This window comes from Panthera tigris, chromosome A1 (assembly GCF_018350195.1).
Source record: "Panthera tigris isolate Pti1 chromosome A1, P.tigris_Pti1_mat1.1, whole genome shotgun sequence".
NCBI classification, from domain to species: Eukaryota; Metazoa; Chordata; class Mammalia; order Carnivora; family Felidae; genus Panthera; species Panthera tigris.
This window is the reverse complement of record NC_056660.1, coordinates 6,223,192-6,237,012: the sequence shown is the minus strand read 5'-3', so window position 1 is coordinate 6,237,012 and position 13,821 is coordinate 6,223,192. Positions and strand designations below refer to the sequence as shown.

Here is a 13,821-nt window from a genome sequence, read left to right as displayed (position 1 = left end):
ATGGTGGCATCTCAAATGACTTGCGCGAAGATGGGCTTCATCAATGTTGGGGCAAGTGAATAGCCACGTGGAAGATAAGATGAGACCCATTCATAATATCACACACCAGAATAAACTCCAAGTGCAGCAGAAATCAAAATGTAAGAGCTGAAAGCTACCTAACTTCTTAAGGAAATCATTGGTGAAGCCTTCTGTAACATGGGTGCAGGGAAAGGTTTTCAGACCTTGACTTAAAATCCATACCCGAAAATTACATGTGAATCTTTGCCCAGGGGTCAGCATCCTTAACCCCCACGGTAAGGGTCAACTGTACTTCCTCCGTGTTTAGTTTGCTGTTTTGTTCCTAACTCCGTGAGATGGATGTACAGATCACTGAATGTTTTTCAGTCTTCTTTCCTAACATGTATTTATGGCTATAAACTTTCCTCTAAGTATAACTTTAGCTGCATCCCCCAGGTTTCGATATGAAGTATTTTCATATTAATTCTGATCAAAATATTTTGTCAATATTTAAAATTCTCACTGCAATTAAAGATCTTCCATAATTTGTGGGTATTTAGAAATGATTTTACTTTTTGCTATTGATTTTAGTTTAACGCAAAGAATACTGTACTGTTTGACCTCAATCCTCTGAAATATCCCATAAGCTGACAGCTTATCCACATGAACTGGTAAATAATGTGTATTCTACAGTTGTTAGGGGCAATGTCTAGACATGCAAGGCAAGTTTATTGTTCAAATACTGTGTTGTTCAAATCTTCTATATCCTTACGAAATTCTGTTCACTACAATACCAGGGTAGTACAAAAAATAACTCCCTCTATGATTGTGAATGTATCCATTTCATCTCCCTATTTCTTTTATAATCACTGAAATTATTTTCAGATGATCTAGACACTCTATTAAAGAAAATAAAAAGATGAATAACCTTCACTACACCAATAAAAATGGCAGCAACTTTTTCCGCTAATTATTATCCAAAAGGGGATAATATCACCTCTCTCAAAAATAAAAACCATCGCTATAGACATCCTCCAAAGTTTCATTGGGTCAGATCCAGTAACTGCAGACAGCAGATCAATTTGTTCAACTACTTAGAGGTGTATTTTGCAACCTCATTCATGCTGCCGGGCTCATGGGAAAGGTTATCAACGCTCTACAATACGTTCCACAGATAAATCACGGAGACTTTTCTACAATTTTTCCGGACCAAAATTACCTTGGTCCTGCTCTCTGGCAAAGATCATCCGTGCCCCTTCTGCGCACACTGCACCGTATCCCATCGGGGCCCGACGCAATCTTAGAATCACTCTCCCGCGGTGCTCCAGAGAACAATCGTTAGGATCTGAAACCCACCGCCACCTCTGCTCGATGGCAGAATCTCTGACGATCTGTTCGCGTGGTTCTTCCAAAACTCTCAGAGCTCAGGTATGCAACGGGCACCTATTCCGATCAGTCTTCATTAGCGTCCTCCCGTTTGCTCAGGCGGGTGTCGTCTCCCACTCTGGATCAAGCACCCCTCCTGCCCAATCCCACGGCACCTTACACTTTCCCACCTACAGCTACACACGACAGTGATCTTTTCACTTGTTTTTCTCAGCGGTTACACCATCAGCCCCTGGAGGAAAGGGCCATCTGATTCATCCTGATACCCTCAGCATCTAGCAATGCCTAGCAGGTGCACACACTGTCTTTCTACCTTGTCCCCTACAATGTATTCTCTACACGACACTGCTGGCGACCCTTTTAAAATCTAAGCCACATGGTATCGTTTCCCTGCTCAAAAACTTGCAATGGCTTTCCATTTGACTCAGAATAAAATCCAAAGTGCCACCACAGTCTACCAGACCCTACATGATCTGGTCCTTTATTACCTCTGTAACTGCACACGTACACACACACACACACACATACACACACGCACACACACACCCCACTTACTCACACTACCCTCCTACCACCTCAAGGGTCTTTGCACCTGCTGTTCCTCCTCCCATAAGGCTCTTGGCCAAAATATCTGCCGGACTGGCGCACTTGACCTTCATCACGCCTCTGTCAACTGTCACCCCAGAGACACCTTCCCTGACCACTTCCTTGACCACACTATCAAGAACGGCAGTCCCCGATACACTGTCCCCTTGCTCCTGTACTTTTTCCATGGCCATTATCACTACATGTATTTATGCTGCTTATTTATTATCTTCCCCCCCCCCCCACTCGAACGGGATCTCTCTGAGAAAGGGCACTTACCCTCTAGAAGAGGGGTCGGGATTTTTTGCTCTAAAGACTCAGACAGTAAATATTTTGTACTCTGCAGGTTAGACAGTTCCTGTCACAACTACTCACCTCTGCCTTATAGCACAAAAGCAGCCACAGACAGTATGTAAACGAATGGACAGGCCTCTACTCCAATAAAATTTTCTTTACAAAATCAGGCAAAAGTCCAGATTGGGCCCGAAGGCTATTGTTTACCAACCCCTGTTCTGGAAAAAGCTTGGCATTGCAGTACATTGACTCTGAATTAATCAATCATTTCTCCATTTTTGGTCTCTAAAAAGTCTACCTCTAATTGACAACATAAAATACCAGCACTCCAACCTAATCAGGAAAGAGAACTTCAAACCAGCTTCTATACACCTTTTACCAAAAAATCCATTTGAGGCTCATTATATTCCTGAATGGCTGTTTTGACAGAGATGCAGTGCATTCACACTTGCCACCAGAAAGCACATGAACCATGTGAGTTTAACCCTCTGCAGAAACGCTGTTATTAAGGTGTGTTTTCCCTTCATCTAAAAAACAGAATATAATCAGCTTCAGAAAAACCACGTCCTATGGGCTGCACACCCGTCACTGTGGCTCTCAGTGTAACCAATACGAACCCCAAGTGAGGGTTTGGGGAACGTATTAAGGAAAGGAAACTGGTATGTTTTCTACAGATGGTGAAAGCTGCAGGGTAGAGCTAACGATGTTTCCCCCTTTCACCACCAGGATGCTCGGCCAAGTTCCCAGTCTGCAGACTGGTTAGTTATGTCACCAATATCTACGTCCTCTCTTCTCGGGGATTCAGAGTCAGCCTACGGGATTCAGAGTCAGCCGACGTTTTTAGCCTTCAGCACATTAAATGAGGGCACGTCGGAGTTCAGCCAGGGGGATGAGAAGTGATGTGTGCTGGCCCATAAAACCTCCACGGGACTTGGCTCTCTCCCGGCCCACCAGCTGAACCGAGCAGGAGGAAGTTCCTACTTCCTAATGGAGGCTGAGTCACAGGTGGAAAAAGCTGGCCTACCAGAAGGGTCCCGTGGAAGACGACCCCATGAGGAACACAAACACTAAGCAACAGATGCTTTTGGGGCTGAGTCACTGACGCTTTGCACGAGTAAAATTCTAGCCCTCCACAACTAAAACACCCACCTGGGAGGCTGGGCCCTTGTTCAAAGAATAGGTTTCATTGTTTTCATTCATGATCTTCACATGGTTTTGATTCTCGTTATTTATATTCAGCTTCATCACTATGAGTATTTCCTATAAGCTAATTTAAATCTTTATGTAATGGGGGACGAGGGACAAGCCTCCACTGTTTGCATTCAATAAAATCATAAGCATCTCAAACAACAAAATCTGAACAAATATATTTGGATAAAACATAAACACTGCAACAAAACCCTATTTGTAACATTCACTTGTACACAGTTGGTCTAAGTTGTATCAGGGTCCAGAACCAGAGGGCATGCTGGGTGAATACTAAAATGCAGGGCAATATGTTTTATCTCAAACGTAATTTGACAATCATCAGAAACCAAATAGCCTAAGAAATGAAACCACACGTTTCTAAACTCCTGTCTAGCAACAATAAGTAGCTATAAATGTAGCTTAAAACGAAAATTGTTCTAGACCCTGTAATACCTAATGCCTCTATAATTCTACCAAATGATACCATGAGGTTTTGTTGTTACCACATTTTTTTTTTTTTTTTTTGGGACAGGTAGTATGGAATATGCTGGACATGTCAGAAATGGAAGAAGTTTTTAATTAATCCATGCAATACAACGGGCAAACTCAGGTATGAACTTCATTATCACTGATAGGCCTTGCAATCCTCCAATTTTACAACGCTAGCTTTCAAAAAGAAGTAACATTTTAATAATCTTCCTCCCTGGGATATCTCAAAGGACAATCCACATTTTAGTAAAGCCTTTGGAAACAATGTTGTTTGCAGTGTGTAATTAAAACCTGAAGACAGGTGATTGGGGAATTAAGGGGTCTCTGTGCATTTCGGTTTTTAAATCAAAAACCGGATAATTAACTCTAAAAGATGTACACAAACAGGAGATAAGTACTATGGAAAACCGAGAACCAAGTTATGTTTCAAACTCTATAGGTTTGGTTATAAACAAAATGTGTTTTTCTGTTTCTATTGAAAATGGGCATGTAACCTGTATTGGAAAACTACAGTCTTCCCGCCAAAATTAAAATCTTACTTTTCAAGAGACGGAAGGCAAGTCAGTTCCCCTTCGTTGTAAGCTGTGAACAGCCTCTCTCAGAATGATACAAACACAAACATAAGCTGCTCCCTCACTTTCCTGCCACTCTTCTGGTTAATGTCATCCCTCTACTGGACTAGACACTTCACTCCCTGAGTGTTTAGACACTGTTCCTTCCATGCACCGCAGGGAGCAATTTAAATCCATGAACCTCTCCGTAAGCGTTAATTCTAAACTGCACAGAATATGGCCCCGAAAGGAGTTACAAAGTCAAATTCAGAGCCGAACTGTGCCTAGGTAATAACTCTAACACAGGACTACATGACAAGACAAGAGGGGGGAGGGGGGAGTGTCATGCACGTGTTTCGGGGGGCTTAAAACAAAAGTGCAACATGAGTAGAGCAAAACGACTCAGTCCGGACTCCTAAAATTAGAAAGTAGCGATAGTGTTCTGCTTTTCCTATGGTCCTCAATCAAAACCCATGACACGTTCAGTCAATGAAAACATATTTGTTGAGTATCTGCCATGTGCAAGGAAGACACCATTTCTTCCATTTAGCTGATAAAATATGGCCACATGGGCTCTTCGTTCGGTCAATCACATCCATACTTTTATGTGCATCACAATTTCACTGAGCTGCTCGTGTGCACAACACGGATGACAGCGCTCCGCGAGAGGAACCACAGCAGCAGGGTAATAACATCTTCAGGACGCACTGGAGCACAGCTTTAAAAATCCAAGATGGGGGCGCCTGGGTGGCTCAGCCGGTTAAGTGTCCACTTCGGCTCAGGTCACGATCTCACCGTCTGTGAGTTCGGGCCCCGCGTCGGGCTCTGTGCTGACAGCTCGGAGCCTGGAGCCTGCTTCACATTCTGTGTCTCCTCTCTCTGCCCCTCCCCTGCTCACGCTCTGTCTCTCTGTCACTCAAAAATTAATAAACATTAAAAAAAAAATTTTTTTTAATCCAAGATGGCTTTCAGTCGTTAGTAAAAGGAAGTATTCAAGGACCAAAGATCACAAAGGCTTTGGCCAAATGGCCAGCTGGAGCCAAGGAGGCACTGGGTGTTACCACTGGCCAGTAAGGTTATGACCTAAACAACAGTCTGTAAGTGGCCACAGTGTTTAAGAGGTTACTTAACAAAGCTGGAGCACATCTACTAACAGCCGGCTGTGGACGAGGCACCATGCCATGCCGTCTGGTGCCTGCCCACAAGGAGCTTACAGTTAGTTTGCAAGACAATTTACCTCTGTTTTCCCTCTCCAGGTATTGAGGACTGGTGCTTTGCCCGATTAATGCTGTTATCAGCAATAACCAGAATGGTCCACAGTAGGCATTCAATCATGTGAAAAGAACCATAAAGCAAAAACTAAAGAGAAATGTTAATAAAACACTGAAAAAGTTCAAAAATATACAATGCAGCAGAAGACATCTTTAGATCAATATAAGACCACTGCTCCCAGAGGTTGGCGGGCCCCCTAAGAACAGGCCCAAGGGAAAATTCCATCCCGGATGCTGAGCCCAGAGCTGAGGCTCAGAAGCTCCTACTAGACCTGAAAGAGGAGAAATCACCCTGGGATATTCAGGATGTTTAAACCTACCCCCCACCCCAAAACAAACAAACAAACAAAGAGAGCATCAACAGGAGAAAAGAGAAGAAAAGAGCTAACCTCAAAGAGAAGAGGCACAGATCCAGGGAAGAAGAACCAGAACAGGGTGGCTCCAAAGATTAAGGCCGAAATCTGAGTATGGAAAAATTATCCTAATCTAGGGACATCTGCTAAGACAGGAGGATAGGCTCTTACACAAAACAAACAAAACTGACCTTGAGGTAAGCAGCACAGCACTGACAGCAGAAAGCGTCCACTCAAAGCAAAACAGGACAGCACTGTCGCGGACCATACGACCTTCACGGGACACCAGGACCTAGAAAAAGGCACGGCCATGCCCAGAGCACCCCACCCTGAGAAGGCCCAACCAGTCCTAAGAAAAGCATGTCTTAAATGGAAGAGAAAAAAAGGCGTTCTTAAAAAAAAAAAAAAAAAAAAAAAAAAAAAAAAAAAAAAAAAAAAGTTAATAAAAGAAAATAAAGTCAATGTTTAAAAAAAAACAACAAAAAACAACTCCCCTTGAACCAGACGTGCCTCCCTAGCGAATGCCCTTCTCTCCTCTCCATAACCAAGGTTTAGAAGCACCGCGTAACCCGACCAGCCTCCCCACCCGAGTACAATCCTTGGTCCGTGGCAGTAAGGCTCCCCTGGGACTCCTCCTGTGAAACCAGTAATGACATCCCAGAGCAGAAGCCAATGGACACTCTGTACCCACTGTCTGTCTGGATCTCGTGCTAGCTAGCACCCTCTCCCCTTGGTTCCTCAACATGCTCAAATCCTTGCACTAAAAAACAAAGAAGTCCCCCCTTTCCCTGGCCTCCTGGAGCCACCCTTCACCACCACCACGCCCGAGAGCTGTCCCCACACACCGTCCCCACATACTTCCTGGCTCCCGCTGTTAAACCCTCTCACGATCTGGCCATCCCGCTCCTGTCCCCATTACCGTGTCACCGCTGCCACCTCCTATATCACTAATGACTTCCTGGCTCTCAGCACCCCTCTTTGCTGACATTCTTTTGGACCACGGCTTCCGGATGCCATTCGTGCCCCCCTCCCCCCACAACTGTCCTTCTCGGTCTCACAGTGAGAGCCTACCCTCTCCTGCGTATCTTTTGAACACAGGAGCTCCCCAGGTCACATTCGACACACTCCTTTTTTCTGTACGTGCTTCTTGAATAACTCCATCCACTCCAACAGCCTCCGTTCACAAATACGGGCAAAGGCAGAGGTTCTGGAACTTTCTCTGTTCACGGCACCCTTAGCGTCTCGGGCCAAAAGAAACGCCTGACTGCTGCATTGTTGGACAAGTTCAAATAACTTAAGTATTCATGCCCTAACAACTTATTACCTATTTTTAAAAAGCACATTTCAATTGAGAAAAAAAAAAATCAGTATTTTTATGTCTGAATAAACCACCAGTATTTACTTATGGTACGCGTGCACCTGTTGGGCACCTCACAATTTCTCAAACCTTGGAGCTGGACTGGATACCACCTCGTGCATGTCCTACTACACACTGAATCTCACAGGGAACCCAACCACTGAACGCCCAGCGTTACAAACGTTATCAACGAAAAGAGAGTAATGCAACTGATGGTGGAAAGCGTAGATTCCTCTGAGCGAGTATTCCCCACAGGGCAGGACAGATGTTATGGACTGCTGAGTTTCCTTCCACAATTCAATATCCTGCAGTCTCCCTGGGAGTTCACTGCATCACATCAGCACACAGTCTGGGAACTGCGGTCTAAGGACTCTCAGATGTCTGTCTCAAGTCCAGACATCCCCCAACAGCCGGATCCCTAACGCAGTCGACTAACCACCGTGTCCCGCGGCCACCTGAAACTTCACGAAGGCAAGTGCACCGGGCATCGTTTCTTCCAAACGGCCGCTGCTCCGTTGAGAAAGGCACCATCATCCACCCGGCTGGCCACCCGGGACTCAGCACTGCCCAGAACTCCCGCCTCTCCTAACTCCCCCACATGTACCCCCACCAACCGACAACCAAGTCCCAGGAATTCTACCTCCTCGACCTTCCCTCCTTCCACCCTTGCTCCCTTCCATCCATTCTGCAAAGGGCAAATCTGATCATGCCCTTCTGCTTCAGAATTCCGCAACTGTTTCCTTTCGTCCACAGAAGAGTCCAAACCCCTTACGACACGAATCGCAAGGCCCTATGCCGCACAGCCCCGGGTCGCTTCTCCTGCCCCATTTCTTGCCGCTTCCCTGAGCCCATCCACACCTTGTCACACCACCAGACTAAATTTTGTCAGGTGCTCCAATATACCATGTCCCTGACAGCCTTTACCAAGCCTCTCCTTGACCCAGACTCCGACCAATTCCTTCCCTTGTATTTCTCCCGGAGGCTTTTCTCATCTCTCTGAATAGTCCCTAAGCTTCGGTTTCCAGTCACCCTCTAAGCTCCAGCAGCTGAGCCCTTTCAGAGCACTTACCATATACCACACTGCTTAACTAAATGTGTGCCCCATCGGTTAAAACTGTCCGATGGGGCACCTGGGTGGCTCAGTCGGTTAAGCAACTGACTTCGGCTCAGGTCATGATCTCACAGCTCGTGGGTTCGAGCCCCGCATCGGGCTCTGTGCCGACCGCTCAGAGCCTGGAGCCTGCTTCGGATTCTGTGTCTCCCACTCTCTCTCTCTCTCTCTCTCTCTCTCTCTCTCTCTCTCTCTGCCCCTGCTCATGTTCTGTCTCTCTCGCTCTCAAAAATAAACAAACATTAAAAAAAATTTTTTTTGTAAAACTGTCCGAGAACCCAATGACCAGACGCTAAAAGAGGCATCTACCTTTTGCCTTTGTATCCCCAGCACGTGGAATAAGCTCAAGTACAGCGAATGAATAAAGCAAGCAAACGAATGGACTAGGCCATTCATGTGATGCTCCGCATCCCTCTCTGCTTACTAACTCCCATCACGGCACTGATCACACTGCACTGAAATCGTTTGTCTCGGCGGACTAACAACATCTTGAGAGCTTTTCTGTCTTATTTCTGCGCTCCCGGTATGAAAATAGCGCTGGGCGCCTAGCGGGCATCCACTCACTGGCTTCTGAAGAAAAAAAAAGTTATCGAAAAAGTTCTGGAAGGCCACACCCCATAGGATCAGGTTTGGTTACCTCTGGAGAAAGACACAGGGCAAGGGCACCCAAGAAGAAGAGGAAAAGGGGACTGAAGACTTGTTACTCCACGTATCTCCGTAGTGACACTCTATTTATTTTATAATAATGCCTTATTTACGTATGAATGGCATACACTATTCCTGTATTACCAGCGTAAAAGGCACCATGGGTGAAGACCCAGCCCTGAGCATTGGGCTCCAAATGCCCCAGGGCAGGTCCCAAGAAAACCTGACCTTGCAGAGGAAAGCAGGCTTCTGAGCAAAAAGGACTGAGGTGAGCATCAACAGTCTGTACGACCAGGTGGGGGGCAGGCCCAAGAAGATATAAGGAATGATAACAGCGTAGAAGTGGGAAATATACTCGGCGATTATTTCTCAAAGAAAAGTTCTGGGAACTCTAAATGAAACCAGTAGTACTGGCCTCCTAGGACAGACAATTCTTTTTTTTTTTTTTTTTTTAATTTTTTTAACGTTGATTTATTATCGAGAGACAGAGAGACCCAGAGCATGAGCAGGGGAGGGGGAGAGAGAGGAAGAGACACAGAATCCGAAGCGGGCTCCACTGCAGGCTCTGAGCTGTCAGGACAGAGCCCGACGTGGGGCTCGAGCCCACGAACCGTGAGATCATGACCTGAGCAGAAGTCGGTTGCCTAACCGACTGAGCCACCCAGGCGCCCTGACAGGGAATTCTTTTAATACTGATAAACGGGCAACTGTTTTAATGGAACCGCTCCAATAAGCAAGAAGTGGCTTCCCACATGCAGGTCACTCTGGGAAGGGTAAAGCATGTGTACAAAGACACGCTGAGAACACACAGGGGGCTACGATGCCGACACCACCACTTAGTAAAGTGCAGTTTCACCTTTTCTTTTTTTTTTTTCCAGAATTTTTTAAAAACAGAGTAGTACACCATTGGCTATTAGGTCGTAAGTTTCAAGGAAACAGACAAAACGCTGCTATAGAGCAACTTCACGTCAGCAACTGGAAATGCAGGAACAATTTTTACGTAGACAGTTCCAGAACAAGCTTCTTTTCACGGTTTTAAGACAACAGTGAATACAGGTCGAACTGCAAAGGTATGATGAAGTCACGCAAACTTCCCAACCTAGTGAGTTTTAAACATCCGAAAGGACACAACTTTTGTGAATATAAATTAAGATCTTCAAAAATGAAGAAAAATGAGCACTAGGTGGAGGCTATTAGAAAGGAGACCAGATACACAATAAGAACTGCCTATGGGAAAGGTCAAACCCAGCTTTCCTTTGTTTAACCTCTCTAGTAGATAAAAGAGCTAGCTTTAAAGAATCACTGCGTTGTTTCACGGCTAGAAAAGGAAAGTTGAGGAAAGCAGGCACAAAAAAGAAGCAACCAAGGTTCAACAGAATTTGCCCTAGAGGCGACAGAAAAAGAAGTCCATTATAACACTTTGAACTTAGTTTTGATAGAGACGCAGGCATTTTAAGTTTTCGACAAACCGATTTGTTTAAATGGGGCTAGCCCCTCCCCTCAAGAAAAACCAAAAATGTGGATTCTGAATCTTAAAATTTCGTGCCCCCGTATGCATTTGATTTGGAGAAGCAAGCACAAAGCAAAAACTGACCTTTTAAACACTGAGAAATTACTGCTGGTAGTTAAGTAAGATTTCAACTGACCCCCAAATGAGAAAGAATTCCTAATACGCCCGACGGCGGCTAAGAAAAATGAGATGCTCCCATTCATCCCTAAGCCCATCGCTTAGCTTCTTAATAATTAAAAACTCTGCTCTCCGCCACGGAACTATCCCTTGCAGGGAGGCTGAAGCAAGAAGAAATCGCCATTGCCCGTAAGTACCACGGACGGAGAGGGGAAGGTTTTCCCCGCGCTGGAGCTCCGGCGCGGAGGAGGGCGAGAGCCAGGCGCCGCGGCCCCCGCCCGCCGCGCAGGCAAAGTCTCCCGGGGACGATCCATGCCCGCGAAGCGGCTCCCGGGCGCTCAGCCCTCTCCCCTTGCCCTGCAGCGCGCCCCCTCGCCGGCTGCCCGACCCCCCTGCCCTGCGCTCGGGGAGCCGAGCCTGGCTGCGGAGGCCGGGAGCCCCGCGGGCCTGCAGACCCGGGGGAGGGGGCACCCGGCGCAGCGGCGCGGGGAGGGCGAAGCCGGGGGTGGAGGGAGGGCCCGACCCGGGGCGACAGGCACGCGGGGACCGGGCCACATGCCGGCAGGGCGCGCAGAGCCACGGGATGTGAAGGTCCCGGACGCCGGGCAGCCCCGAGCATCGTGCGTGGGGCGCGAGCGGAGGCCCGGGCGCCACCTGCGGCCGGGATGGCGGGCGCCTGCCCCGCAGCCCGGGAAGCGCGCACCGAGCAGCGCCGGGGCCGAGGGCCGAGGAACCGCGCGGGGGAGAGCGGCCGCCGGGCCGCGCCGCGACGGCGGGAAGCCCGGGCCGGCACGGGAGCCGGCGCGGAGGATGCGGCTGGGCTGCAGGGCAAGGCGCGGGGCGGCGCCGCGGCCCGCAGTGGGCCCCGCCGGCCGCCCGAGAGCGCCCGGCGCGATGCAGCAACTTCACTTGGCCACGGGGCTGCGGGGACCCGGCCCGCGCCCGCCCCTCCCCCGGGGCAGCCCCTCGGCCCGGAGCCGCGCAGCGAAGGGGCCAGGACCGGGGAGTCCGGCCGGCCGCAGCCCGCACTCACCGGTCCGCGGCTCCGCCGCCGGCGCCGGGGCTGCGCTCCGAGCTCCATGGTCCCGCCGCGCCGCGGCCGCCCGGCGCCCCCGCCCCGCACCACACCGCACGCAGCGGCGCCAGCGACGCCGCCTCCGGCCCGGCCACGGCCGCGGCCACGCCCCCTCTCGGCCGGGGGCCCGGCCGGAGCAAGAGGGGGGCTCAGTGCCGGCTCCACCAACCGGAGGCCTCTCGCCGAGCCGCTTCACCAGGATTGGCGAGCGCCTCAGCCAATGGGGAAATGGAAGGAGCGCGGAGCGTCGGCGCCGAGGGGCGGGGGATTGCGGAGGAGGTGGCTCTCACGATCAGTCCTCCGCCCGCGGCTCCGGGTGAGGATTTGGCCGGAGTCGGCCCCGGGGTGGAGAGGTGGGGTTACTTTCGGCTGAGTTTATCATCAGGGGCCCTTCCATCGCCTCTGCTACCGACGGACCCACTGCAGTCCCTTTGAGTTTCCACCCGTACCCTAACCTTAGCCGGGTTTTGAGGGCCCCTGCGAACAAGTCCCATCTACCTGTAGGTAGTCAGACGTCCTACAGGGTTAAGTTCAGGCAACCTTGAGAGGATTATAGCTATTGTCATCTCCTGGTTCCATGCCCTTCTCCAATCCGTTAACATTCTGCCTATTCTCCTATCCTTCTACAGATTCTTCCCTTTTGATTCACCCTATCTCCAGTCGCCCTCCAGCCCAGATGTGAGACAATCCACAGTGCCCATTAAAGATCTGATAACCCTGAAACTAAGCCCCGTGGCAATGAAGCACAGCCAGGCGTAAACTTGATGACTTGACTTGATGACTCAGGCGTAAACTCAAGAATGGAAGAGGAAAGGAAGAGAAGAAAAAAGAAAAGCCAAGTATGCCCTCGTGCCCCCAAGTCCCGAAGAAAAGGGGTTTAAAAACTTTAGATAGAGAAGTCATCTGTATTTTAGTTGCAAGCCTTTATTCTTCTATCACTGAAATTGAAAAACTTGAGAAAAAAAATTTCAAATCCCAGGAAAGAGTCCCAAGAAAAACTAATTCAGATTGCCTTGCTCTTGTCTGTACAGACGTGTGATAACTATCCACCTTAACGGCAACCGCAAGCTAGGAAAAATGAATAGCAGTTGCTAACAGTATTAGCAAAATTTGCACCACCAGAAACGCGTGAGAAACAGCATGGGCCCCTCTTCGGGTGAAATCCATTAACCTACCAAAGGAAGGGTTGGGAAAGCTCTATTTTGAGATAACATACACTCAGTTTCCATTTCGTGTCAACATGAAATATACTGGCAATTAATAAGGTAAATAGAATTTTAGTGAATTATTTACAGTCCTCTGTATTTGAAATATTGGTACTAGTGTGATAAATTTCCTCTGAATTCAAAGCTGAATTGGTATACAAATTAAAATGACTTTTCTTCATTTTGTCTTCACTTACCCAGGCACTAGCTTTCCTGTCCATATTTAGGTCATTGATTTAATACTCAAAAATATGAAGCTATAGGATACCCAAAGTGTGTTTTCAGAGTTGACAATCACATTCCCCTTTCCTCTCTTCTTCAGTGACCTCACCTTATGGGAGCTGCTGCTATACTTAGTTTATACCCACTATGAGCCCTTCATCTTACCGTCCTGATGCGCTCAGGATTATTTCATATAGGTCGCTCTTATCTCTAATCAGATGGTAAGTTCCATGAGGGTAACCTCATTATTTCATTCTCTCGTTTCCTCTCCCCGTGATGCCCAGCACAGTGCTGAACACGTTGGAAATATAACTCCATCCTTAGCATCGTGCCCATAACATACAGAAATTTTTTCAAATGTAGTACTTCTGCGAACCAGGCCTTTAAATCAACATTGCTTAGAATAGTCTTGTCAGGGAGACAGCGTGTCACCCTGAACGGTGCTTGAAAAATGTCGCCATA

At 48.1% G+C, this 13,821-nt stretch overlaps 1 protein-coding gene across 4 annotated transcripts in view; it reads right to left on the bottom strand.

The window, feature by feature from the left end:
- The window catches only part of WASF3 (WASP family member 3), a 133,223-nt gene extending 121,268 nt beyond the window's left edge, over positions 1-11,955 (bottom strand). For 3 of the 4 annotated variants that reach the window (XM_042987477.1, XM_042987349.1, XM_042987614.1), the window contains exon 1: positions 11,891-11,955. The gene's annotated coding sequence lies outside the window, so the exon portion shown is untranslated. The remainder of the gene's footprint in view (positions 1-11,890) is intronic. The other variant, XM_042987408.1, reaches the window with a different exon arrangement.
- Between the last annotated feature and the right edge of the window lie 1,866 nt (positions 11,956-13,821).